This window comes from Melanerpes formicivorus, unplaced genomic scaffold (assembly GCF_026170545.1).
Source record: "Melanerpes formicivorus ecotype bairdi unplaced genomic scaffold, bMelFor1.0.p_v2 SCAF_2, whole genome shotgun sequence".
Lineage (NCBI taxonomy): Eukaryota > Metazoa > Chordata > Aves > Piciformes > Picidae > Melanerpes > Melanerpes formicivorus.
Window position 1 is genome coordinate 12495761 of NW_027142354.1, and position 27856 is coordinate 12523616.

Sequence of the window (27856 nt, forward strand, 5' to 3'; positions counted from 1 at the left end):
CAGTACAAACTGCATACCACTTCCCCTATGGAAAAAAAAAAAAAAGGCAAAAAGCAGCCTTACTTGTTCTTAATTGATGATGGAAATACTGTCATATTTTCCACTAGCCAAGCTTGAAACCATTACTGAATGAACCTTCATTAATTTTTCCACAACATTTTGCAGAAATGTCAGGAAACAGCTGCACCAGAAATGATTAACTGTCCTTATCACTAGGACTTCATTGGCCAATTTCAGATTATACAGGTTTTCTTCTTTCAAAGCTTACATTCAGGGATGGGTTTTCCTATTCTTCAGTTGACTGCCTCAAAACATTATTTTCTCTTCAAAAGCACCTGATTACACAGGTTCAGTGGTGCACAGACATTTTACAACCAGTGGAAGGATTTGTACAGTTTGGAGCTGCCTACTTCTAGGAAAAGATTGCTTCCTGCAGATTGCTCAGCTGTGTCTTTCTTGGATCAAATTCAATGAAATTCACAACTTGCATTCAGATTCTATTTGCCAGTCAGACTGAATTCATTACACTGACATAAACTCCTCCTGCTGCATCTTCTAACTCCTTTCCCCTCCTATCCTACTCTTTTCCTTTCCCTTTTTCTCTCCCCACACTCTCTCTCTCACCTCTGCTTTGAGCTATACCATGTGTCAAAACTTATATTACAAAGCCCTGTACATTTTCTGGCAAAAACAAGTGGAACAGTATACATCATCATTCCAAACATGCAAACGCTGAGATGCTAGAAGGTTTGGTACAAAATAAGAGTGCAGCCATCTGGAGATAACTGCTAGCACCGATCTGAGATTCCCAGCTGGCTGAAACTTTGCCGTCTTGGAACTTTTTAGCAAAGCACCAGTTAGCAAGAGTCTCCCCACACAGGGATTTGCACAGGGCACTGGGGATTATGTAATTATTCAAAAATGTAAATTCTTCAGATGCAGCAACAAAAAAAGCAAGGTTCACAGGATGGCTTTTAAAGTCTGATATAAGACTGTAAGACTGTATTGTTAATTTAGCATTACTACAGCATGTCATGTTACACTAATTCTGCCTGTATGTTACTGGCGGATTCAAAACTGCAATTGTTCACTCTATGTCTTCAGCGAGGCTGTAAACCTTGAATCTGTAACCTTAGAACATTTTTAGGCAGAGGGAAATACAGATGCAAATAAGTATATACATGTGTTGGAAGTTACGTAAAACTAATCCTGGCAGCTGTGGTTCAGTGTTGACTGCTGTCACATGGCACCCCTAACAAAAGGCAGGTTACTTGCAGAAATGGTGCAGCCACATAAATGGAGATTTACCTAGATGTTATAGAGAAAGAATCCTTCCTGCTGCCTGTAATTCAAAACGACTTTCATGACTTGCTTTTAAAACCGGTCCTTCCACAGCAGCATGCATTGCAGCACACAATCCCCTCTGCCACTGATGACCTCACCCTGTGCTAGGTCAACTCCTGAGTGTCTTCATTGCCTTCAGCAAGTATACAAACACCTGGCAGATCCTGGCCCAGAATGCCCAACATCAACCAGCATTGCTATTTAATTGGTGCATTGCTGGCTGGCAAAAAAAAAAAAAAAGAAAAGAAAAAAAAAGTGTTTTAAATTGCTCTACCAAGGCACTTGCTTAGATAGCAGAAATGGCAGTACACTATATTCCACTTAAAATACACATGAATATAGATAGGGTTTATTTACAAGGTATGCAATGCTGCCAAAAGTATTCAGGCTTTTGAAGGATTCAATTTTATAACAGGCAATGCCGCATTCCTCCTTCATGGTACCCTTATCTGTCTCTGCTCTAGTTTGAAAGCAGTAGCTGGCAGTGCCAGAGGACTTCAGGGACCGTGTCCTTCCAACACATGGCATGTCAAGGCGCTGCTGGCCATCACACGGCCCTCTGCGCATCCCCTGTGCGGGGAGAAACGCAGCCAAGCTGTTAGGCTGCGCTGGGCAAGCCCTGGGGTTTACATTTCGGGAGCAGCTGTGAAATCAACATTAGACAAACACCGCCCCGCAAGCGCAGCCCCTCGCCAGCAGAAGGGTGCCGGAGCTTCCCGAGGGACTCAAAGGCTGGCAGCCAGCAGCTGCGGCCGCCGCAGGCTCTCTCCTCCCGCGCTTCCCCCGGCACCGGCCCGCGGCCCCCGCCCAGCGCCGCCCCCAGGCGCGTCCCCGCGGCGCACCCCAAGCAGCCCCGCTGGCGCGCGAGCGCAGCAGCCGGAGCGCGGGGGGACACAGAGCCTCAGGGCCCGGTTCTGCCTCCCCTGGGTGTTTTCGAGCCTCTTTATTCCCACCCCAGGCTGCCAGAGAAAACGATGAATCCCGCCACCCAGCCCAGCCGCCTCCAGGACGTGGCAGAAGAAAGATGTTTTCTCCTAGCTAATGGCAGGACAAGAAATGCGAGCTCCGGCATCCCCCTGAGCTTGCACATCTTGAGCTCAAACCGCCTCTAACACACAGCCTCTTCCTGTTCGCAGCATCAGCAATGAGCAGCAAGATCTAGAGGCAACGTACTAACGAAAAGAAAGACCTTGAACTTGCTTCACCCTTTGCATAGTCATTTATATTTGGTCAAAGTGGATAACAGCTCGTTTAGCACTAGGGTGGTGGCATTTTACGCTCGCTAGGCATTTGCTTTACCCAGGTATAAATAGCAAAATGTTTCAGGCGGTAGAGAATTGGGACCAGTGTCTTCTAAGGATTCTTAGCCAAAATAAAGCAGCTAAGTCCTCCACAGCTTGTGCAATCTCACTCTGCTGTAAGAATCATTCCCTGCAGGGTCCATGGGACTGCTGGTTTGGCAGCATTGCATACTCTAGTCTTCACAGAAAATCTGCCTTCCTATCACCCTAGTATCTAGTGGCAAAATCAGATTGCCAGCTTTCACCAGTAAAGTAGGCAGTAACAGGGTTCTGTTTCTTAGCGGGAGCCTTTTATTAGCTTGCACAACATATTTACTACCGTACCAGCATCAAGTGCTTGCCTTAATAGCCTTAGCACACAAGGCAGTAGTACATACTATCATAGTTGCAATAACACTGGTCTGAACTACATTAATTGAGAGCATCTATTTTGAAATTCAATTGTTCCAAACAAAAAAAGTAAAGCATGTCATTATTCAGCTGACACATTGCCAGTGAGAGTTCTCAGGCAACAAGGGCCCAATGCACAGAAGTGCCATTAAGTTACATGTTAATGAAACCTGAAAAATTTATGCTAAACCCTCATTTCAGAGTATGGCAACCATGCTCTTGTGTACCAAAGTTCTCAGTTTTCCTCTTATATCCTGCCTGGTGAGTCAGGACATGAGTAGGCTTCTATAATGCAGGAGTATTCCACTGCTCCTGCTTATAAATTTCACACACTGTTAATGCTTCCCAAACCGGCAATGGAGCTCAGGGGTGCATGAGGACAGTTTATTTTCCCACTCAACTTCCAACATAAATTCCACAGGACCTCTGGTGGGGATGTCGCCTTCTTTTTTGCCAACATGTTTGTTGGTAACACCCCTGCTGACAGACATCAGTTTGCATCCCTCTTATCCACCCAGCTCTAATCCCAGGCTGCATGGAAACACCTTGGTTAGCTCTCAAACTGCAGAAAGGAAAGAGCGCAATGCACGTACACACAATTTCCATTGCAAGGAGAGAGATCCATGAGAACAGATATAGCACCACCCTGGATTGCAGAGTATCTAGAACCAGTTCTAGGTTTGAATAAAGGTTCAAGGGATAGTCCAGCTCAATTGAATCCCTTATGTTCCCTTCATACACAGTACAAAACACAGGTCAAATAAACTTGCATGGATAAAACCTGGAGGTTTTATCTCAAAATATGGTGTAAGTGTGCTTTGAGCACCTTCTCCTGTGGTCATATCACACGAGAATCTGTTTTTTTTTCCTTATGAAAGGAAGTCACCTAGATCCCATGGATGCAGATAAATATTACATGATAATTAAAAAAAAAAATGCCAATGAGAAGGATCAAGCTTTTTCTTCTTACTATTTCAAGTCAGTGTCATTAAATTCTGAGGGCTAACAATCCTCTGAGCATCAATGATGTGCTCACGTGGAGATTAGAGGAGCTTCTCAGTGCCTCAGGTCTCCTACAGCAACAAAACTAACAGTCTATACTGCACACAGGCACAGTTTTTGAGACAGTCAATGTGAAACCTTCTCAGCCTGTGATTACCAACCCAAATAAACATGGAGCTGCAATGAGTAGCTGAAAATGCACCATTCCTTGACAAGATAAACTGGCTTCTGCACTATCTGATGCCAGTGTAAAACATGTGTTGAGGATCCACTAACTTTATGCTAGTTTGGGTGTCATTATACTATAGTATCAGCACTTTCATAACTGCAGTTTCTATGTGCTCAAGTGTTGAAGACCCAGAGGAGAAAATAAACCTTGAACAGGATTGTCAATGTTGCACTTGAACTGGCAAGACAGTCAAGCAGAAATCACCAATTTATACTTTGGGACAATTTTAAAATAAACAAAAAATCCAGTGTTTCAGATACCAAACTCACCACTTTTTTTCTACTTATTTGGTTCGAAAAGTGTGCTCCCTGGATACTTGATGCAAGAACTGCATAGAAAAGGGAAAGTGGCAAACTACATGCCTGAACAAAGCCAAGACAGCACTTCCAAATGAACAAGACATAACCATCCCCAAAAGTTGAAATGCCTCCGATTTCAGTGAGAGCTGACTTCAGTTGTAACAAAAGGCCATGTAATAAGTATATAAATGTGAGTGATTTCCACATGAAACCTTCTGAGAATGAAAAACTATTCACTCGGGCCAAGTTTCTCAGTTCACTCAAATCCATCCTTTCTTTGCTCTCCTACCTGGCTGTTGCTGACAAAGGTGCAAGCGAGTAATGGTTCCAGTCAAGGCAATTTGGTTCACTGCTCCAGCAAATATGGCTGTTGACTCTCTTCTCCACCTATTTGGAAAACAAATATGAAAGATTTTTAAGGATTGTGGTTGATTCAGCCTGCTGTTTGATTTTATAACCTATCTGCCTTTACAGCATTGGTCACATCAATACATGTAAGAACTTTAGGTGTCAGTCACCGTCCCTCTTGCTAGTCACATGTTTTTCTCCAAGAGCAATGTGGCTCCAGCAGTCAGTAGCTGTCCTGTGGTTTCCACCTTCCTGTGGGCTAGAATACTCATCAACTAACATATTCCAGGTTGAAAACAATAGAAGACCAAAAGGTGTATACAGTGATGCAATTTCAAACATGATGTAGATAACAAGCTGCGTAAACATACAGAATACAGAATTGCCTTTGTAGTCTGTTTACCTTTAGGGCTTGCAGTTCCAGGTTTGTTGCCTAATTTTTAAAAGACCATGCTCAAATCAGAATTTAAAAGCATGTATGTTTCAATTAATTGCAAATACTGTCTTTTTTTTTCTATTATAATTAAATTAGAGCAGTTAATTGTCTTTCATTCTGCTTCTTTCTCATCTAGCACTGTCATATCACTCTAAAAATTCCCTTTCCATATGATGCTGGTCTGTTTGAGAAAATAATTAGTGGACACTGTGAAAATCACTCAGTAAACCTTACATGTCTGTCTTACACATGATGCTACTCTGAGCATGACCACAAAAAGGCACTGTCTGTATCCAAAAGACCTGCATTAGGTGTGTATGCAGGAGTGCATGTATGTCTGCATCCCAGGTACAGAGCACCACAAGAGGTGTTCATTGCCATCACTGGAGGTGTTCAGGAGGAGACTTGACAGGGTGCTTGGTTGCATGGGTTAGTTGATTAGGTGGTGTTGGATGATAGGTTGGACACGATGATCTTGAATGTCTCTTCCAACCTGGTCTATTCTATTCTATTCTATTCTATTCTATTCTATTCTATTCTATTCTATTCTATTCTATTCTATTCTATTCTATTCTATTCTATTCTATTCTATTCATGTGTTAGATGTGCTAGCTGCAGGCTGCCCTATTTACACCTGCGGGGAGGGAGTTATTGAATACATGAAGGCTACCATTAATCACGGCATAGAAACAATGCACCAGAAACTGGAGACTCATATCTAATTTGCACATAATAGAACTAACTGAAATGCCCACCTCAGACAACAAAACTTCAATAGTTTTCTAGTGACCACATACTCCAATGGGCCTGGATATTCTGATTTTGTTGAAGATGGGTGTGAAACACACAGGCCACCATGCATTTTGCCCAGAGCACTTTCTTTCAGGCTTTTCTAGGTCCTTGAATACCCACACGTGAGATGCCACCCCAGGTGATGTGACAGGGATGGGTGACGAGTGTGGGCATCCCACAGTGGATGAGCAGCACCTCAGGGAAGCACAGGGTCCCAGTAAGAACTGCAGCTTGTGCTGTCCCTTCTCCTGCTCTTTGCCCTGGCCATGATGCTGAGCCCTGGCTGGCCATCATCTTGGGGCAGTTGGGTCACTGCAGCAGGAGAGGGTATCTGCCCCACAAGGGTTTACAAATGTCATTGCAGAAGAGCATGCTAGAGGATGTGGACAGGAAAATCTCAAACATGGCACACTAGAGTTACAGATCAGAGCCTGTGGCCTGACTGTACTGGTACTGAAGCCAACAATAAACTTCCCTCTGCTTCCAGCAAGTGGAACAGCTGCCCACAGTGTCCCATACACACAGCCAAGCCTGTCCACTGTAGGGTCGGTAATGCACAGCACTTCCACCGCTAGCAGAGTGCAGATGTGAGCCAGTGGAAATGGGGTGCTAAAAGCTGAAGGGTAAAGTAGGCCTGGAAACAGTTAGCAATCAAAGGCATATGCTTACTTTTTTTTTTCCCCTGTAATGTTTGCTATCAGCAACAAAAACAAACAGCAAATGATAATGTGTTACTGACCACAATGTCAACAGTAGTATATGTAGACATCTGAGTATATAAAATAACATATGCTGTGGCTCCAGCCCCTGATGCTTTATCACATCAATATACAGCTTTCTAGGAAATAATCTGGATGTGGAGCCAGAAAACACTTCCGAACCTTTGAACAGACATGACCCAATATGGATTTAATCTGTCGGTGAAACCTTGGCACGGCTGGGCTCAAAGGCAAAGTCTGGTTTTAGCAGGTCCAGTATTTCACTTGCTAGTTTTACAACTGGCCTGAGTAAAGTTCCAGTCAAAAACAAAGCAAAGCAATAAAGAATTCATGGCTTCTTATTCTCCCATCCTTCAGCAAGACCTAGAGTTTGTAGCATCCTCTCCCTGATGTGGCATGGATACCTTCCAGCTCCCAAGCAGGTCACCTTGGGCTCTCACAGGCCTGAGTGGTTTTTGTGACACTGGCTACATTTGCACAGAGTAATTTTTAATTAACATGCACTGAGAACTGGTTTATCTAATCTGCAACCCAAGCACAAGGGTCTTCATTCTCATTTACACTAAATCTCTTTAGCACCCCAGGCAGGAGCAAAGGCGACTTTCATGAAAAGTGAATGAAGCCATAAGTGAAAGATATTATTTATGAAACAAAACCACACTGCTGCTGCTCCAGCTCACAGAAAGTATTTAAACTGAAATGAAATCCATGAAGAACACTAGATTTCATTTTCCCTAATTTCTTTTTTAGCTCTTAACTGATGGGAACCAGTGCTTCCCTCTCACTGTGGTAACCTCATTGTCTTCAGCAGTGTTCCTCAAAGAATACTCCAGCTTCTGATCCAAGTGTGAAAGACTTCCCCTGATTTCAGTAAGGGCTGGATCAGTTTCTGAGTGTTTAAGAAGCTTAATCATTTCTTACAAGTAGAAAAAATATCCAGAGCAAGATCTGGTTAAGGACAGTAAGATTTTGTCTAGGCAGTACTGCTGTATATCCTTGCTACCCTACCATCTTACAGCAGCGCTAGCACCAGCAAATAGAACGTGGTATGAGGGAACAGTCAACCTGCAGAGTCTCTAACAACATCTGATAATGCATGTGTCATCAAACAGGATTTTACTGCCTATTTAAAGCTCCCAGAGGCATTGTTGTGATACTAAAACCAGGAACTTTTAATTTGTGTTTACCGCCACATTAGTAATAATTTGTGCAGTCCTTGGTTCTTCAGCAGCAACAGCACATGAGTGTGCCTTCAACAACTCCCCACCAAAGACAGACAGCAATGCAACACCACTGCTGAGTACTTGCAAGTAGTTGGTCATATCTGGTCATGACTCTATTAATCTGCTGCAGTTTACCAACCATGGAGTCTAAAATTAAACAAGCACATGAGAAAGGAAATGGGAGTCTTACTACTTCAAAGACTTTTTTTTCAATTTGAACTTTGTCTCTTGGACGCTCAGGGATTAGCTTTTTACATGGGACCTGGAAACAAACAGGCAAAAGTGCTCTGATGCTGTCTCTTACACCATCTGCTTTTGAAAGACTGCTAGCTTCTCCATTGGAAACACCCATAATCATTTTGCTACTGTAAAACTACACCTTCAGTGGTGAAACAAAGATGTAGCAGCAGGCATTGGCATCGTCTGACCAATAAAGATCAAATCACTTCATGGGTCAACAAGAAGAAGGACTTTGTTTATTATTACTTTTTATCTATCTGTTATACCAACACTGTAAGGTCAGTTTGGGACAGGACACCTCTGTACATTGCTAGGTGAATAAAATAAAAATAAAAATCAGGAATCTCCTATGTATTTTAATCACAAAATAAGATTTAAGGAAAGCAACTGAATAGTATTTATTTTACTACTAATTATTCAAATGTTCTGAAAAAGCACAGTAAATGGGTGAAATTGCCTCGAGGGTACAAAGGGCAAATAAAGCCATACCCATGTTACTCCTTAACTGGCTTTCAGCAGATGGTGTTCCAGCACATACTGTACCTTAGATGTTTGGGAATTTACCTTAAGCCTCAGTTTGACCAGGACTGTGAGAATGCCTGGAGCCGCTGAAATAGCTGTGAGGTTCCAGGATTGCACAGCATAATTCGTACCAAAGAACCTTGCAACATAGGTAGTAAAAGGTGCACACTTCTGCAGCATACCACTCAAGAGCTTGAATTCATGGCTGGTAACTCAGGGTAGTGATGCACAACTCTCTCACTTCTCAGTAAGTTCAAATCCCCCTTTATAGATTTTGTCTTACTAAATACAACCACTTGATCATTCAAGCTTCTATACTGTAGTATGCAGAGATTGTGAACCCAGTCTGCATGGATTTTCTAATGTTCTTTTCTCCCCCTTTCCCCTTTTCAAACACAGAAATTTTGAAGAACTCTGTGAATTACAGTCTGCAATGGGAGAAGTAAGAAGTCTAAAATTTGTTTGATTGCAGCTATGATGCATTAAGCTCCAGGCATCAATCTCAATCTCGGTACTTGTTCTCTGAATGGGCAATATTGTACAGTTATCACTCTCTAAACAAAGCACAATTTATTATACACACAACTCGACAGTTACAGCAGCTAAGGCTAGAACAAAAAATGTCTTCCTGCTTGAGGAAGGTAAAAGTAATGCCACACTTTAAATTGACTTTGTATGATCAATGGCAGAACACAATCATCTAAGAAATGATGTTCATGTCCTGATCAAATGCAATCACGCTGCATGCAATTGAATTTGGGGGGGAAAAAAGGAAGAAAATTATTCCCATTACTTTGCTGGTGTTCTTAATGTGTTCACACAAATCATCTGTGAATAGATGAATTAAAATACTTACAGTGCCTCTGCCTTTCCCCTCTTAATTCCAGGTCACTCTGGCAGCTCTCAAAATTGAAGAAATATGTTTTCTTACAAGCAGCTTGATTAAATTAATGTATCAAATCCTGAACTGCCTTGCGCGTTAAAGGGATATTATTTATTGCTTAGATCAAATGTCTCTATGCTGTAAACATCTGTGTCTTCATTACTAAACCAGAAAGACATTTGATGCAAAATTTCTTTTTATGCTCTTTTTTTGGTTCTCATAATTTTCTAAAAAGGAGTATGATAGCCCATTTAAATTTCATTTATTGGCAGCTTTTCTTCATTTTGGTATCCTGGTTGCTAACACCATGTTGCAGATCTGGATGCAAAGAGCAGTAAGAAATCCTTGTAAAATTTTAATTTGTTGAAATTTGTACATGCATGAATGTATACCATAGTATCACAGTATCACTGTATAACTAAGGTTGGAAGAGACCTCGAGGATCATCGAGTCCAACCTGTCACCACAGACCTCATGACTAGACCATGGCACCAAGTGCCACATCCAATCTCCTCTTGAACACCTCCACAGTATCACAGTATAACTAAGGATAACTAAGGATGATAACTAGTATCATAGTATCAGTCAGGGTTGGAAGGGACCACAAGGATCATCTAGTTCCAACCCCCTGCCATGGGCAGGGACACCCCACACTAGATCAGCCTGGCCAGAGCATCATCCAGCCTGGTCTTAAACACCTCCAGGGATGGGGCCTCAACCACCTCCCTGGACAACCCATTCCAGGGTTTCACCACTCTCATGGGGAAGAACATCCTCCTCACATCCAGCCTGAATCTCCCCACCTCCAGCTTCATTCCACTCCCCCCAGTCCTATCACTACCTGAGATCCTGAGAAGTCCCTCCCCAGCCTTCTTGTAGGCCCCCTTCAGATACTGGAAGGCCACAATTAGGTCACCTCGGAGCCTTCTCTTCTCCAGACCAAACAGCCCCAACTCCTTCAGTCTGTCCTCATGTGTGCATACAGTCTGTCCTCATGTGTACATACATGTGTGCATATGCATAAATATATGTGTGAGTGTGTATATGCACATGCGCATACATATACATATTGTATAAATAAATCTAACCGTATTTAGTAACACAGATGTGTGTTAGACAAGATGGTTTTATTGTCTCTCAGGCTCTGCAGAAAGTTAACAATCAGAGCAAAATTTACCTAAAAGATGTATCATGCCAAATGACTTTTGGACCATCACCTATGAACTTTATTTGTCTACTTTACAGACAGGAGATTCACTTTATTAAAATCAATCACAATAATTTCTTCCTTGGATCCTCCCTACACTATATCATCTATCCCCAGAGCCCAGTCAGCTCAGGGTCTTATTTTGCTGCCACCACTGGAACTATGATTTTGGGTTACTTTTTTTCCATTTCAGCCAGGAGCTAAATTAGCAAGAGCACATTCCCCTAAGTATAGGTCCATAACCTCACTGCAAATAACAGTTTAGACACTGCCAGCTGAGATCAGTGCCCTTGCTAACCAGGCCTGATGATTTTAGACAATGGTCACGCTGACAATTGACACAGTGTCCATATACACATATTGCTCAACCCATTTGCCTAACCTGCTGTTGCCAAGAGGAGAGGGCTGTTTGTGCAGGCAGCTGGCAGCAAGATGGGAGTACATCTGGTGATCCTCTGAGAGTGGGCAGAGAAGGTGAAAACACCAAGTCTGAGCTGAGCCCAAGATAGGATTCCAACTCATGCTCTGTGCAATCCACACAGGCTTCAGCAAAATCAGCACAAGGAACTTCCTACACCAAATGCCTTGGCTTTCCTTCCATCTCTGAATGACATCCTTGCATAAGGAAAAACAATACAGCCAGGCACACAATGAAGAAACTGAGGCAGAACCACTCACAGCCACCAAGGACACAGGCTGCAATGTGGTGAGTGTCCTATATGCCCATGACAATCACTTAAGATGTCAAAATTATCTCTGTCTCCATGGAAAGACCATCACAAGTTCAAGTCTGTGGTAGAGTCATGGCAACCAGTGCTAGACAACTTCAGTGGGAGATGAAAGATAACTTTCTGACTACCAGTCAGATGTGCAGGACTCCAGAAGGGTAGTGTGATGCTTGACAACAACAGAAGTTTGTCAGCCAGGAAAATAATCCAATTACTTAGGGTCTGCTTACAAGAGTTTTGGTTCTTGTTACCTGCAAAGTTTAAGCCAATGTTCTCTATGAAATAAAACTAAGACCTCAGTAAGACTGGTGTTCAGTCAAAGCACTCTGGATTTATACCAGATAAGCCGAGACACTGTGCTCCTGGTTGCAAAGACAGCTTGTACAGCACAAGATATTCTGCTGTCATTTCAGGTAGGCAGCACCATCACTGGCAGCTGATAATTTGTATCAAAAATTTGAATGGGCCACTAAAATACTTCTGACCACTCTTTATTCACAATTCTGCTGGATGCTGAATTCTTGTAAGGAAGTTGCCTCTAGAAGGAGACTATTTAAAATGTCCTCCTTCCCAGTTCTTCCACAGTGGTCCTCCAGGTCTACAGATAGACAGGCGAAAGGCAGCAGCGCAGCCTTTGGTCTTCCTCAGTGAGGCAAGATCCCTCAGCACTGATGTCACTCTGCTTTCGGTGTGTGCTAAGTCAGTCAGTAATTTCTTGCAAGCGTGGGCCCTATCCATACATGGCAGGCTGGAGGAGGAATGACCTCAAACTCTGCTTCTAATCCAGGGGGCGTTGCCAAAGCACAGTGTTTGAGTTTGATGCATGAAGTGCAGAGATATTTTCAGCTCCTGAATCACACTTTTGGCTCAACAGCCAGATTGAGCTTCTCCTTAGTTTTGTTAGTAGTTTTTCACCTGCTGCAACACCATTGACTCTCAGAAAAACAATCTGGTATTTTAAAGAAACAAACAAACAAACAAATTGTCATAAGTCTGAAGTTGGTTTGGTTTTTCTTTAGTTCACTTTTAATAACTTTTATTTTCTTTCATTTGTGGAGGAGTGGAGTTAAACAAATTACTAACAGATCAGTGGTGCATCACAAATGTCTAGTTTCTTTACTTCATGTTCTAAATATATGCTATTAAATGCTGCCAGTGAATGTTTTCTAATGATTTTGGCGTCCAACACAAGAATAAAACAGTCTGAAAAATACAGCAGAGCAACAGCAAGCAGTTAGCCCAGACACAACTATAGGAGAGCTTTAAACTATGTATTCTTCCTACAGATAAAGCAAAAATATTTTGCTATACTTTTCCCATGAAACCATATCGACCTGACCACAATTCACAACCATAATTTGAAACTGGTAATAATAAGAAAGCAAAACTTCATTTTACAATACAAAGGCAGTTAAGTTTTAACTGCCATATCCTGCCATTTAGAACTGCATCACCTCTCTGTCATTTCAGTCTGAGTCTGCTCTCTCTGAATTCAGTGGGAAAGCTCCAGCAGACAAAATATGCAACCTCAGTTACAGATAAACAAGTCATTCAGGTATACTTCATTCCATCTCTAATCTGTAAAGCCAATTCAGCAAATCAAACCATTGGCTCAAGACAGAAGTGAATAGGTAGCACACATCTTTCTGACCAAGGAGTTTTCACATCCTGAGAACTGTGCACAAAACTTCCCTTGGTTTCCTTCAGAGTGCATCATGAAGAAGGTAGAATTCAGCTGTTAATCAAACTGTCACTTAAGCATGGAAAGTACTTGGTTTTTTAACTCATCTACAGACTGGTTAAGCAAAAAAAAAGCCATGAGACATATCCTTGGATTGGGCACAGACATACATAACATTCTACATATGGATTGCAGGGAACCTTGTGGCCTTCCAGTATCTGAAGGGGGCCTACAGGAAGGCTGGGGAAGGACTTGTCAGGATCTCGGGTAGTGATAGGACAAGGGGGAATGGAATGAAGCTGGAGGTGGGGAGATTCAGGCTGGATGTGAGGAGGAAGTTCTTCACCATGAGAGTGGTGAGGCCCTTCAATGGGTTGTCCAGGGAGGTGGTTGAGGCCCCGTCCCTGGAGGTGTTTAAGACCAGGCTGGACGAGGCTCTGGCCAGCCTGATCCTAGTGTGGGCTGTCCCTGCCCATGGCAGGGGGGTTGGAACTAGATGATCCTTGTGGTCCCTTCCAACCCTGACTGATACTATGATACTATGATACTACTATGAACCACAGAAGGGGAAAGAGGTAACACAGAAAAGAAAATGTAAGAAGCTACCATAGGGAATGCTGTACTGACAGAATTTCTGAGCCTTTTCATGGGAGTCAGCTGAGAGCTTTCTTATCCACTGGAAGAAGAGTGGAAAATCATAGGCATTTCAATTCCTCCATTTCTTTCCTTCCCATGGAAATGAGGAAAGAATAGGGAGAACGAAGATGCTGTTTTGATAAGGAATGTGGCACTTTCCTTGAATGCACTGAAGTAACTGGGCAGCCTCTAAAGTAATCTGAAGCCTTTTCTTTCCCTTTAAAATTCCTTTAGTCCTTGCAAACAATATTAATTTAACAGAGACAACTTGCAGGCAAGCATGGATCCCCAGGAGCACTCCTTGACTGCAGACAAGTGAGAAAAGAAAAGCCTGTTGCAAACAGCAAGGCAGTAACAGGTCCCAGGGAATTTATACTCAGCCGCAGGTCACACAGCTCGCCTACCTGAGGGAGCCTTTGCATTTCGTCTCAGAGATCAAGAATCAATTACAAATGCTGTGGGGCTACCCTAAATTATGCTCAGCTGCTCGAGGCCACTTCCTCCCAAGGCTCAGAAGGGAAGTGCTGAGGGCCAGGCTCTACCTGTTCTCCAGTTCCTTCAGGCTGCTGGAGACAGACGGTGTGGGGTCAGCTCTCCAATTTGTTCTCCGAGATTACAATCTGTCCCTGCCCTAAAGGCACTGAGAGCTGTAGAATATAAATGTTTGCAGAAATTAAACAACTCCAGCAAAATACACATTAGGCAAACATCTCTTCTCTTCCCAGATGACATAACACGCAACACCAAGCACAAACAAAAAACCGACCAAACAAAGCACAAAGGCATTGTGGGAAAAAAAAATCATTTAGTGAAGAGCTTCTCTGCTGTCCTTAGAGCCATTAGGACAGTGATAATGCTGAAATGGCTGGCCAGCCCTGAAAATTGGATAAACTGAGACACAGAAGAGGCAATTGAAAGCAAGGAGACAGACAGCAAAAATAAGTGAGACAACAGATGGAAAGCAGAAATGTAATGTCTAAACTGCAGCTGTAATTCTGCTAGTAAAAAACACAAGAATAGTTCAGCTTGCTTTCCTATTTCAAAGACAGCAAGGGTTTTCTTTTGCAAAATCTCAACTTGTTAGCAGAATTGCCATGGGTTCTCCCCAGATAGTTTGTGCGATAGGAACATTATTTCTCTCCATATCTAGGAGTGAAACAACACTTTTAAGAAAGGTCAAAATTCTGACACTCTCTAGTGTCCTAGTTGTCCTAGTACTGTTAAGGATGGAGAGGGGCGTCACATCATGAAAATCTATGTCCACAAGGGCAAGAGTTGTGTTTTAGTTGCTGGTGACCAGGGGTCAGTCACAGGAATTGTGAAGAGCTCTCCCCTGGCAGTTCAGCTTCCGTAGCCTTTCTCCTTTACTAGCACGGCTGTTACAATTAGGCAGGAAAAGGGAAGCTATTGTTCTAGCAACACTTTTGTACACTAATTTGGCAGTTTTTCTAGCAGGGTTTTAGTATAGTTTTGATAACACACTAGTACAGGAAAGGAGGATTTCTACATTGGCCAAAAAAACAGTTGTGGCAAGACTACCTATTTTTAACACAGTTTATTCCTAGCACTATTTCAGACACAGCATTTTCTCTCCCATCTGTTGACACAGTTGTTTTGTTGCTTTAAAGACACAGTTGTCTGTCTCTTGGGGAAGAGGAAAAAAAAAAAGGCAAAAAAACCACCCCAACAACAAACCAACACCTACTTCCAATAGTCACAGAGAAAAACAGGAGACTGAAACCCAGGCGAACAGTGATCTGGTTAAAAGATAATGCTGGCAAAACCCCACGACTGAAATATAGAGCAATTCTTCAGATGCCTCTTAAAATTTCCATCAGGTTTTGGCCTCTCTGGTATTTTGAATGCTAGTGTAGATTTTTAAAATTCAAATCTGGTATGTTCAACAACTAACAAAGGTGATTTATTGATCTATGAAGTCGGACTGCAACCCTGTCATGGGACCAACATAACAGTCTGCTCAGGAGAAATGCTGCCACAGAAGCACAGAGCAAGATGAAAACACTTTCTTTAATACAGGAAGGAAAATGTAATGAGAGCATCAAGGGGGAAGAAAAAAACATACTCCAAAGTCTGATAAAAATTAAACTGGTATAACAGGACAAAACATTAAGCAATCCTTCTGACATCTGGGATGCCAGGCTGTTTTCTCTGATTTTTTGAGATAATTTTTTTCCTCATTGACCACTGGAGTTCATGGGTATGCTCTCCCAGGAAATCTGAAAACCTTATCTCCTCTCAAAGGCATTTCAGACAGCTTGACAGTTTGTAAGTGGAAGCAAATAAAACCAAAGCATGGCTGAGGTAGGACCTCTGCAGTTCACTTACACAACCTCGGTTCTTGTAGGACAGCTATTTGCTGGGAAAGTTGCAATATGAAAACCTGATATATTACAGGTCAAGAGTCCAACACAAAGCAGACTCATCTGTATTGGGTTTTAATTTCTTTTTACACTGAGAGGTGCCTAGGGACCTGAAGAGTTGACACAAAGATAAATCATGCATGGCAAACTGGAACAGAAGAGAATCCTGTATCTAGAATAGGATAGCCTTGCTGGTGCAGCTGCCCTAGCAAACTGTACTGACAGTATGTTCCCAGTACAGCCTTTGTCCTTACCAGCAAAATCACATTATTTGCTGGCACAGCTTTTTTCCTGGAGTCCCTCTTCCCTCATCCAGCAAGCAAAAAGGGTTTCAGTATAAGTAAAGATCTGTCCAAAGTCCATCCACAGTGAGAGCTTTTGTGTCAGTCAGGGATCAAGTTGAGAATCAAATCAAAGATCTTTATGCCTTTGGCCAAGACAGCTATGAAAGCAAAGATAGGTGTGTTCTTACTTTGATTAGAGAGACAAGTCCTTTACCAAGACTTGACTATCAGCTTCTTTCACTAATGGGAATCTTACTTTCTCTCTAGCTTTTACAGAAATGCTGAGATAAAATGTCTTACCATGTGTGCCCTAATCAGAAAGGTTAACAATATTTCCACAAGCAAAAGAAGTCTCTAGCACACCCAGGACTGACCCCATCTGGTGCAACACCACCATTCTGGAGAAGAAATCTCATCCACCCAGCCCTGCCCACGTCAGCGAGGCTCAGCCCAGGCTAAACACCCTTCTCCAGAGCTGCAGGAAGCAGGGAGAAGATGGTAGGCTTGCTGCTAGTGCATTCTGCAGGCATAGGCTTCCTCCTGGATGGAAAAGGGAGGGCCATGATGTACAGTGACAAGCAAAAAAAATAAGCCAAACCCAGTGCCTGAGACTAAGTGGGCAGCTTTAAGAAGTAAATAAATAAATAAACAAGGTGATAAAAATCACAGCAAATTTAAGGAGTATTATAAAAGGAATTTGTGGATTTGCTTCCAGCTGTGTGAAAAGATAATTTCCAGGTGTGCTATATGGTATTATCTATTGGTCACAATCACCCAAGTGATTCAGTATTTTAACCCTGTTGTCTATGATTTTCATAAGAGAATGGGCAGTGACCTTAACATATCTGTGAGGAAATCAAGATCAGATGGCAGCATGTTCAGACATAGTTTTTAGCATGTTAAATGGGCTCACCTGCCTTTGGGTTTGCAATACCTAGAACTGCAGTCCTTGGCCACCTAGTATTATCTAATGTCTTTACAAGGCATGTAGTCCATGTTTCTGGAAGGTTGGACCTAATCCAGGCTACTATGGTTTCCATGGACAGGAAGCTTGGGATTAAAATGGCAGGAGGCTGAAAAGAAAATTGAGGACCTGGAAATAACAACTGATGGTCCTGACGCAATCACCACTGAGAACACTGCAGTAATCAACAGCCTGGAGAATAATCTCAAATAAAAGGCTAGGTTTTGGAGGACAGTGGAATGGTCTTGCAAGTACAGGTACAAGATAGGTTTCTGGTACAATTTTGAATATGATTTTCCATCAGATCTCCACATCATCATGTAGAGAAATACACAATACAAAAGTTCAAGCTAACCACTCTTCCCCATCATGTCTCATTTAAGGGGTAACTGCTGCTGGCTAAGACCTATGACAGAAGTCCTCTTCTTCCTGTAGTTGTGGAAGCTAAGGGTGCTCCTGTCCCCACTTGCTCCTCGTTGGATGAAGGTTCATGTTTCCTACCTCAGTCAGTGTGAGACCTCCACTGACTTTCAGCAAAAGCCACCCCAGACAGCTCTGCTTGGAGTAAGGAACAGAGCACTTCCACAGCTCTTTCAACAAGAAGAGTAGTGAAGTAATAATTTCCAGCTAGTCATGATCATCCATGGCTGGAGTGTCATCTTCAACCTTTGAAGCCCTTTGCTGTACACTATCTGAGATACACAGCATAGACGAAGAGTTATAGAAGGGGCAGGATGGAAAGTTTCAATTTCTCTATCACTACGGTTCCACCTGAAGAAATAATCTTACCAGCTACCCTACAGAACTTAAAAGCCAGAACTAACAATTATCCATGATGCACTACTTGACAGAGGCAGACACACAGGTTTTACACTGGATTTTCAGGACTCATCAATGTTGCTGTGGGCAATGTACCATCCTGATTATTGTTTTGTGACGGCCAAGAATATGAAGTCAGAATAAAACCTCTGAAACTGTGTACTAAACCAATCCCTTTCTAAATTACCTTTACTTACTATGCCCAGAAAGGTCACAAAAAAGAAATGTATTTTAAGAACATTATTGATCTTTGAAACACAAATGGCAATGCAGGTGAACAGAGCCTCCACCAAATTTATTCGTATCTGTGTCCAAAAATCAGGTGTCAGCACACACAGATGCCCTGCCACTAAATGACAGAAATGTGTTCCTGACTTAGAGACTGGCAGGGATTAGCTAAACTTTGTTTCTGAAAGTGTTTCCTATTAATATGCAGGACATTCTAGGCCTGGTTGCTCCAGGAACCAGACAAATGGAAAAACTGGTCCTAAGCCTCCTCTTCCTTCTCTGCTGTGTTCAGCAGAGCTTCAGTGCAGCTGCAATCAAAAGACTAAAGACAGCAAGGTGGCAATTTCAAAGAGACTTGTCCCCTTAAAAACCTCAAGGCTTGATTCTGTGTTAAGGCTTCTGCTCAAAAATTAGTAAAGGCAGGAAACTGGTAAGAGTCACACTGACTGTAGAAAGTCAAACTGGAAAAGCTGCAAAGGGGCTGAGAAAGTGCAAAAGAGTTAAAAACATTTTCAGATAACACAATCAGCATGCTAGGCAGCAAAAATGTTCCTGCCAGGGAAATATATCTGTTAAGAAACTGTTAAGAAATCAAGTTAAAGGCTTCTCAGGAGTAACAAAAGGTAAACCAAACAATAGCGATCATTCAGAAACTCATTCCTCTTCAGGAAGTTACAACAGATATAAACATACTCTGCCAATTGTACCCCAAACCATTATCCTGCTGTTCCAGAATCTTTGTGACCCCCAGAAACTGTTTAAATTATAAAAGAGCAAGCACTGAAAGAAAACAAACTGGGTTTCTGTCAGGACTGCTTCTCAGAAGACAAACAATCAGGAGACACCAGGAGAAGGCTCACTATACCTGAGTTACCTAGCGTGCCCTTAGGATACAGTAAAGCACCTCTCACCAATTCTCTAAGGATTGCTTACTAATACACTGCTCTTACAGTAAGTCAAAGAGGATAATTAAGTGGAGTCAGAATTACCTTTGCTGGAGCTACTCCTTTTCTTTCATTCTGACAAGTCAAAGAAGTCCTTAACTTGAACTGCAGACCCAAGTGTCAGCACCTATGTTCTCATGTTTTAATATCACTTTATTACAAGTAGTCCTGGCAATGAACAACAAAGTCCCCAGTGGGTTTGCAGATCATCACAGCAACGTGATTAGAAAGCTTGATCCACGCACCACAAAAGTCAATGGAACTTGGATTGAGCCCAAAGATAAATGATTTTCCCTGCTATGAGTGGTTAGCAACACAATATGCTTTTTCTATTGATAAAAGTGAATCTTTCCACATGCACTGATTTTAATCACTTAACAACAGAGCCTGCTTTTGAACAATATAGTGTCATGAAAGATAATTACCTGGAAAAGAGAAAACATGTTCTATGGCCTGGGATCAATCACAAAATCCACTGACTACAGTAACTGTTGAGTAAGAATATCACACTATTATCTAAAGGTATGCACATACATACATACAGGCACACACACATGCACCAGTTTGCAGGTCTGTAGGCCCTCTAAACCCTTCCCTGGCAACTGACACTCTGGCAAACACTTGTACGAGGAGAGATAATCATTCATGCGGTCACAGGGACACAGAGTGTATCTCACCTCCTGTGTAATACTCTTCTCTGAAAACTTATTCATTTCCCATCTTTAAAATATGCAGACATGTCTGTGGGTAAAAAGTTTTATTCTAAGAAAGAATCATAGAATCATAGAATCAGTCAGGGTTGGAAGGGACCACAAGGATCATCAAGTTCCAACCCCCCTGCCATGGGCAGGGACACCTCACATTAGATCAGGCTGGCCAGAGCTTTAATTTTAGTCTAAATATTTGTAAGATATTTTAACACAGATTTCAAGAGATTATTCACAAACACTATTGAGTTTATATAGTAATTATATGGCATTCTACATCTACTATAAAATGCAAAGTAATATTAGTAATACTTCTAGCCCCTAGCAGAGGGCTTTTGGGTCAATAGGGCTGTAATACTTTGCATACAAATGGGAAGAACAAGCCAATCTGACAGAATTTACCTGAAGAGAAAAATTAGAAAAGCATTTGGGTTGGAAACCACATCTAAATCAGTCACCCTAGATCATCTATAATAGACACTTATCTAGTCTAGCCATGATTAACTCCACACCCTCCCATGGCAGATTGCTCCACTGACCTAAATGTTGTGTAGTAGTAACCCTTTTCCAATATCGAACTGTCTAGCAAAGTACTCCCTGCTGCAGCCTAACCATTTTTTTCTTCACCCTGTTTTCTTCTATAATATGTGAAAATACCTTGTCCTGTTCTTTCCAGATCTTTTACTGAATACATATAGTCAGTTAAATCTCTGACTTACATTTTATCCAGACTCAATGTACCTAGATTTATCTCAAATATTCTTTCAACTTGACTTTGGCCTTTTCCATCTTCCTGAAGAATCCTGTGAATTGAGGTTGCCTTTTGGCTCTTGATTTTGTGGGCCAAAGAGGATTTGAAATGTTTGCACCGGGTCTAGTTAGGAATTTATTTTATGAGGCTTGAAGTTACAAATATGGCATTGCACATCTCCCTGCTTTATAGTGGCATTTGTTCTTTCAAATTTAATATTGTTCTCTCAAGAAACACCTTGAGAAGAATGGAATGGAATGGAATGGAATGGAATGGAATGGAATGGAATGGAATAGAATAGAATAGAATAGAATAGAATAGAATAGAATAGAATAGAATAGAATAGAATAGAATAGACCACATACAAGATCAATACATACACTAATGAGAGAGCTGGAATTTAATACTGCTGCTCCTCAGGATGTGCTCTGTAATTCCAGGGAACTTCCACCCAAACCTAAACAAGGAGCGGTAGCTCCTTGTATACATGTATGATACCTCCATTAGGTGTTGCTAGGAGTGAAATCACATCAGCATCAAATTATCTGAGCATTTACACAGCACAACTGAAGGCTGTCAAGGGCACACTGAGTTCTAGTAGCAGGAACTTGAAAGCTGTTTCTGATAAGCTTGGTTGGGCTGCAGTCATGGCAAGGGCTCCATATATGTTGATTTTTAAGTAACACCTTATAGATATTAATGACTGTGATACCCCTGTGCTCCCAACAGAGGAGGTCCAGGAGCACAGGAGAAGTTTGTGGCCTACTCATGCTTACAGAGAGTCTTTGGCTGAGCTGCCTGGACTCACACACTGTATGTGCAGGCATGTTCTACCAAACACCTACTTGTCCTGACTGTGCCAGTGCCTAACACAGACCCATCTGAGTTATTTCTAAGCAATGGATAAAGGTAGACTCACATGGTCAAGTTCCCCATCCACATCAGAGCATCTGTGCCAGGTTGAATATTTGAGAATTTGTGAATATTTCCACAGTTGTGGATTTAAAGTACATACTCATCCAACTTATTTTAAGAATCAGTATGAGGAAGGTTAGGGTTTTCTAGTTTTTCACTGTTTCCACAAGGAGCAGACACTACTGTTGGGACTGCCTCTGCTTACTGTCCACAATGAGAAGCTGAAAATACAGTTAACAATAGCACGGCGTGAGCAATTTCTGTAATAAAGAGATAGCTGTGAAGTCTGATGTGAACAGACAAGCATCAAGTTTTCCAATCCATGGCTCAGAGGACAGGCATATTGACCATAAAATGAATGATATAATCTGAGTTGAATTATGTCATCTGAGGCCTTGGTTAGGCCACTACCACTTTTATATATACTTCCTTCCCCCTCCCCCCCATAGAACTGTCAAGTTCTATTCCTTACGTAACGCTGCTGCAGTGCTAACCTGAAGCATAATGACTGTGCTCATTATAACTACTTGGAGGAGGAGCTGTCAATAATTTGATTTGTTCCATATAAGGTATGACATTATCTTTGGTGGAAAGGGAATCCCAGTTCTATCTTTTGAAATAGTAGCAAAACTCTTAGTGATTTTACTGGACTAAGAGTGGGAACCACAGGTCTACCTCCAGCAAGACATGCAAGCCTGTTTCTCAGCAGGTGTGTAGGACAAGGAGACAGTGTTGCCAGGTAAACTGCTGGATCAGGCCTTAGAGTAAAATCCTCTGCATCCTTGAATGAAAAGAGATGGTACAGAATACTGCAGTGAACACAGCCAAACAGATTCAGTGTTTGCTGTATACATGAAAAACCTACACGCAGTAAATTTTCTGGATTGTTCAGTCTAGTTTTTCCATTTGTGGTTTTTGCTGTCAGTTCAGTGTAGTCTGTTGAAGACTGAAAAATGAAATGGCCTTCAGCAGGGATTTATATTCCAATCACAGAGTTTCTTGCAGAAAAAGAGCAATTGAACTGATATTCCAGTTTTTCTGACTTTCAGATAAACCAGATCCAACTTTTAGGTATTACCCTTATTTTCCCACTGAATTCCTATTTAATAGACTAAAAGATAAAATGATGTTTGTGCTGTTAGGTTCCAAACATGTTATATCAATTTGATAATTGCAGGATAAATAGGTAAGTCGCTAACACCTTCCTGACCATTTATATGGAATGGATTTTGGTCATCTTTTGTTTTAAAGCCTGCTAATCTAAAGGTCTTTTAAAGGCCTCCCCTCTGGTGAAATGGGAGAGAGGGTTTTGCTGATACAAGTTCTTGTAGGAAAAAAACCAAAGGTGGTTCCTTCCCAGGGTTTCCATTTAGCCCTTACTGTCAACATCCAATCAAGCTGTAAAGTATTGCACTGAATTCTGTTCAAAACCCTTACTGGTCTTCATCCTGGTTTTTATTACACTGGTTTGCATCTGTATCCTTAAGCATAGCAAGCCACTGCTCACTGCAGGCTGTGGGACCAGTACAAGATCACAGAACTCTGAAGTGCTCCCAGCAGCTGCCTGTTTGCCTGCTCACTCACTCCCTCCCCTAAAGCCCATGGGCTACTTCAGCACAGGCAGGACTCGAGATCCAGGCTGCAGGATCAGACCCCTGTGCAAACTGCAAGAGAAGTTTTGATGTCTAATGTTCAAGTGTAAAGGTCACTGAGGCTGAAATGAAAACCCCAGGAACAACATGAAACACAGGTATGTCTATTTCAGTGTGTTATCAGTGGGTTTTGTGTTTTTTTTTCATAAACTAGGAAAAAGAAGACATTCTGAATTGAAGACTTCAACTCCATCTTCATCACCTTCTTGTGTTGAGGCAGCAAAATACAATACAGACAAGAACACTAACAGAATAAATTTCCATTTCTTAGGCTCCAACCCACAATGCACAACCCACTGCCTTGCAGAGTGTCCTTCTATCCCTGATCCCTGCAGGTTGAGCCAGCAGCTTTGACACTTTTCTTTCAGCCAGACTGCATGGGTTTACAGCTGAAAGTGGGAGAAAGGTTGCAAAGAAAGGGCAAATCTCTTGACCACAACATCCCTACACCATCCCCACTGCTCATCCAGTGCTGCACAGCCTCCTCTTTTTAGGCTCAGCCCCTCCCTCCACTGCCTACCAAGCCTTTTTTTTTTTTTTTTCTGGGACTGGCACAGATGCTGAGGAATGATGATCGAGACTCTATTCCCACACAGTCTACTCCAAACCATAACTCTAAATGTATCTTCCAAAGAGACTTGTATTTATAGGTCCCTGCACAGGGACTTATTATTCTTTTAAAAATGTTACAGGAAAATGCTACAAGTGATTGTCATTAAAAAACCTCCATCATAATTTCATTAAAAATTAACCAAAAGAAAGCATTAGTGTCGTCCTGCCAACTGGGGGTGGGGGAGTGTCTCATAAGTTTTCAATTGAGAAGGGCAGCAATGCAGAGCTTTTTTAGACTGGTGTTTCCATTCTTTCCTCTTCTGCTTGGTTCAAGAGTTCTGCATAATTAATGCCGTAATACTTAATAAATGCTTATGAACCTACTACCTCTCTGCTCTTTCCATTTAATTAGGTGATTGACTTCAGGCATACAATAAATTAGAATGACAATTTAATTACTTTTTTTAATGTGCACACTTAAAAGATTTATAAACAGGAATAGAGTAGTACAGTGCACTGAAAACTAGACATACTATGAACTGGAAAACAGCACAAAGTAATCCTATCTAAAGTATCTTTCCACTTGTAATGACTGTAAGATACAGTACTTACAGTGTCTGGTACAACCACAGAGAGTTGTGTATTTTTATCCAAATACCCATGTACATCCCTCCTTGTGTACCTCACTCAGCTTCATGGCAGGGACCTAGAGTGGTTCCAAGGAGTAGTTAGGCTACAGACTTGAGTTGAGCATCTTTTAAGTAAAGTGCTTGGGAAAACTTCTGCCTCGTTTCACCATAATACAGACATTGTTAAAATTTGCAGGGGGGCAAAATCTTCCACAGTATTCCAGCTGGCACAGGCAAAGTGTCAAAGATCACAGATTTCATCATCTCATGAACCAGCCCTTCCTGATCAAGAGACAGAAATGCCTATCTGAGAATATTTCATGCCATCAGCACCATGTACTGCAACAATCAGAAGTTAGCTCTTCTGATACTGTTGCTGTCATCTAGAACTCATTCTCTTGTCACTTACAGGTATGCAAATTATAACTGAATTCACAAAGCTGAGAATTCCATGTATAACAAACCGAATAAAAATCAGCCCTTGTTTTTCACTTCAAACCAGCACTCAGGAAAGTGCAACTGATAAATAATATTTGTAAACTTTAATAGTTCAAGAAACAAAGAGAAGAGCTAGCCTACCTACATATCCAAACATTTCCAACCCCTGGTTGGTCATTGAGAACAAAGAAATTGCCACTATTTTCTACAAATTACCTGTCTGTCATCAACACAGACAGACGACAGCATTTGTTTCAGATCACACTGTATGCTATATTGATGAAACTTTCTTATGTAAAAAAGTCACTAAAATTTGGGCTAGAGGAGATGCTTTCCCATCTGGGAGCTGAATCTGGTTTGGTGTGACTATCCCTGTCTGTTAATTTAGCAGTATAAAGTATAACTGTACATTCTTGGCATACTTACTGGGGATGCTGGCATCTCTGTAACCAGAACTGCTTTCAGAGATGGGGAAAAAAACCAACACTGGGCAACTCACAGTGCAGTAGAAAAATGATGGGCAATTCAGTGTTTTAAGCATCATCTATCACTGGTGCTGAATAGCTAAAAGGGAAATAAATTTAAATATATTGCCAAGGCACAGTGCTGTGATAATTGTCTGTGTTTTTTCTTTTAAATACAGTTGGGGGGGGGGGGGAATCCCAGACACTCATCTCATTCATGCCCAATTAAGCTGAGCGGAAAGCAGATCAATCCCACAGCTTCCTCATGTATCTGTTCACCTCAGCTGGCACAGAGCAGGGCTAGAAAATGTACAGGTAAAAGAAAAAAAGCCAGGAGGCTGAGCAGTGTGGTGAATCACAGGGAGCCACTTTGTCTGCAGCTTCCGTTCTTGGGGGAGCTGCATGGGGCTGAAACAATGGCTCTCCTATGGAGCTGCGTCTCATCTACCTCATCTATCGTCGGTGGTGGATGATGGGTCAAGAGGGCAGCAGACTTTGGGTGCACAACCCTTAAATACTTTATCAAAGATGGCAAAATGCCATGTACTACAATAATACAGCAAATACTTCCTTTTGCTGTAGAGCAGACAAATTCCTTCCTCTCTGCTGGCTAAATCTGAAGCTTTTGGTTCACAGCTCAGAGCATGTGCAAGTTCTATATTCACCAAACATACATGTAAAAAGCTGAGACTGTTCAACTGTAAACATTCTCACAGAAATGAAAAGTCAGCCATATCTGTGCTGAAATCCTAAGCAGTTATAACTATGGAATTCTAGAGATTTATGGGGTTTATAGACAATAATAGAAGGCATGTTTCACTCATTTTTAAAACTAAACTATATAGTAAGAATTTTTTTTTGGGGGGGTGGGGGGGAGTAGAACTGTGTATACTCATCCAAACTTTTCATACTGAGAGGGTTTTCTGAAAGAAATACATGCTGATAGGATAGAAAAGTTCCATAAAAATTAGAATTGTTGTCCCTGGTTTAAATGAAGGTTAATATAAGTAACAGGATTTGTGATATAACAAGATACTTCAGTGCTAGCAGTTTAATCGTATTGTTGTGCTACACAGTGAATTAGAGTTTCACAAGACATGTGAGATGATTTAGAGTATCTCCATGCCATCAAAATACACAAAATAAAACTGAAGCAGCATTCAAAATGTTCTGAAATAAGATACAGGTTTGTTCTAGTTTAGAGCAGAGGCAAAGCTTTTCAGAACTTTCTGCCATTTAAATGTTCTTCCAACCAGTTTCGTCTTCTGCTCCCTCTTAACCACTTCTTGATCTAAAATATCATGATCTAACTGCTATGAATTTGACAATATCATTTAATGCTCTAACAGGACAGAAATCTGTGGCCTCAAGTTTGTTTTCTAAAGGCAGCAGCACAGAAGAGTCTCTGAAGATATCCCTAAAAACTTCATAGCCATTTCAGCTCCCTTATCAGCCGACTAGAGCACCAGCAACAGAAGACCACTTAGCTGCCCACCCACACAGCCCCAGGACCTGAAGAAATGCTGTCACAACAGAATCGCCGATTAATCCAACAACACCTAATACTGGTTCTTAACTTTCCTATTTTGAAGACACTGAGGGGTCTGTTCACATCAGAGCATTGCGGCGGCCGGGGCAAACCCCGGGCCGGGGTTTTCCGGCAGCGCAGCGCAGCGCAGGCAGCAAGCTGTGCCGTCCTGCCGAGCGTTGCAGCAACGTGGGAAACTTGCACCTTCCACCTCCGGGCGCAGGCAGGCAGAAGAGACGGGGCAGAGAGCTTGCCCTATCAAAACACTTTACCGCATTTTACACTACAGCACTGGATTTGCATAATTCTAATCAAATTATGTTTTGCAACTCTCACCACAGATTTTGAACTTAAACGCTTCAGAACTGAGCAGAACAAATGATGCATACCTTCAAAAAATGGAAGGTCTCTGAGTGGAGGCATCTCAACTGTTTTACAGCCCTATCCAACAGAGTACCAGCAGGTCTGTCATCTCTAATTCAGTCAAGTGCAAATTTCAGCTTCAAAAATAAGTTATTTTCAGTATTAGCCACAATGTGTACCAAAAAGCTTCTAAAGCAATGCAAGCTTTTGCACAGCCTCTATCACCCAGGAAGCAAATCTGCACATAGGTAACTTGC

General features: G+C 41.8%; 1 protein-coding gene across 3 annotated transcripts in view; it reads right to left on the minus strand.

Annotated features, from left to right (window-relative positions):
* HIVEP2 (HIVEP zinc finger 2) overlaps window positions 1–27856 on the minus strand; it is a 152700-nt gene that overhangs the window by 54358 nt on the left and 70486 nt on the right. For all 3 annotated transcript variants that reach the window (XM_068150833.1, XM_068150816.1, XM_068150826.1), the window contains one exon: window positions 4855–4952. The gene's annotated coding sequence lies outside the window, so the exon portion shown is untranslated. The remainder of the gene's footprint in view (window positions 1–4854; window positions 4953–27856) is intronic.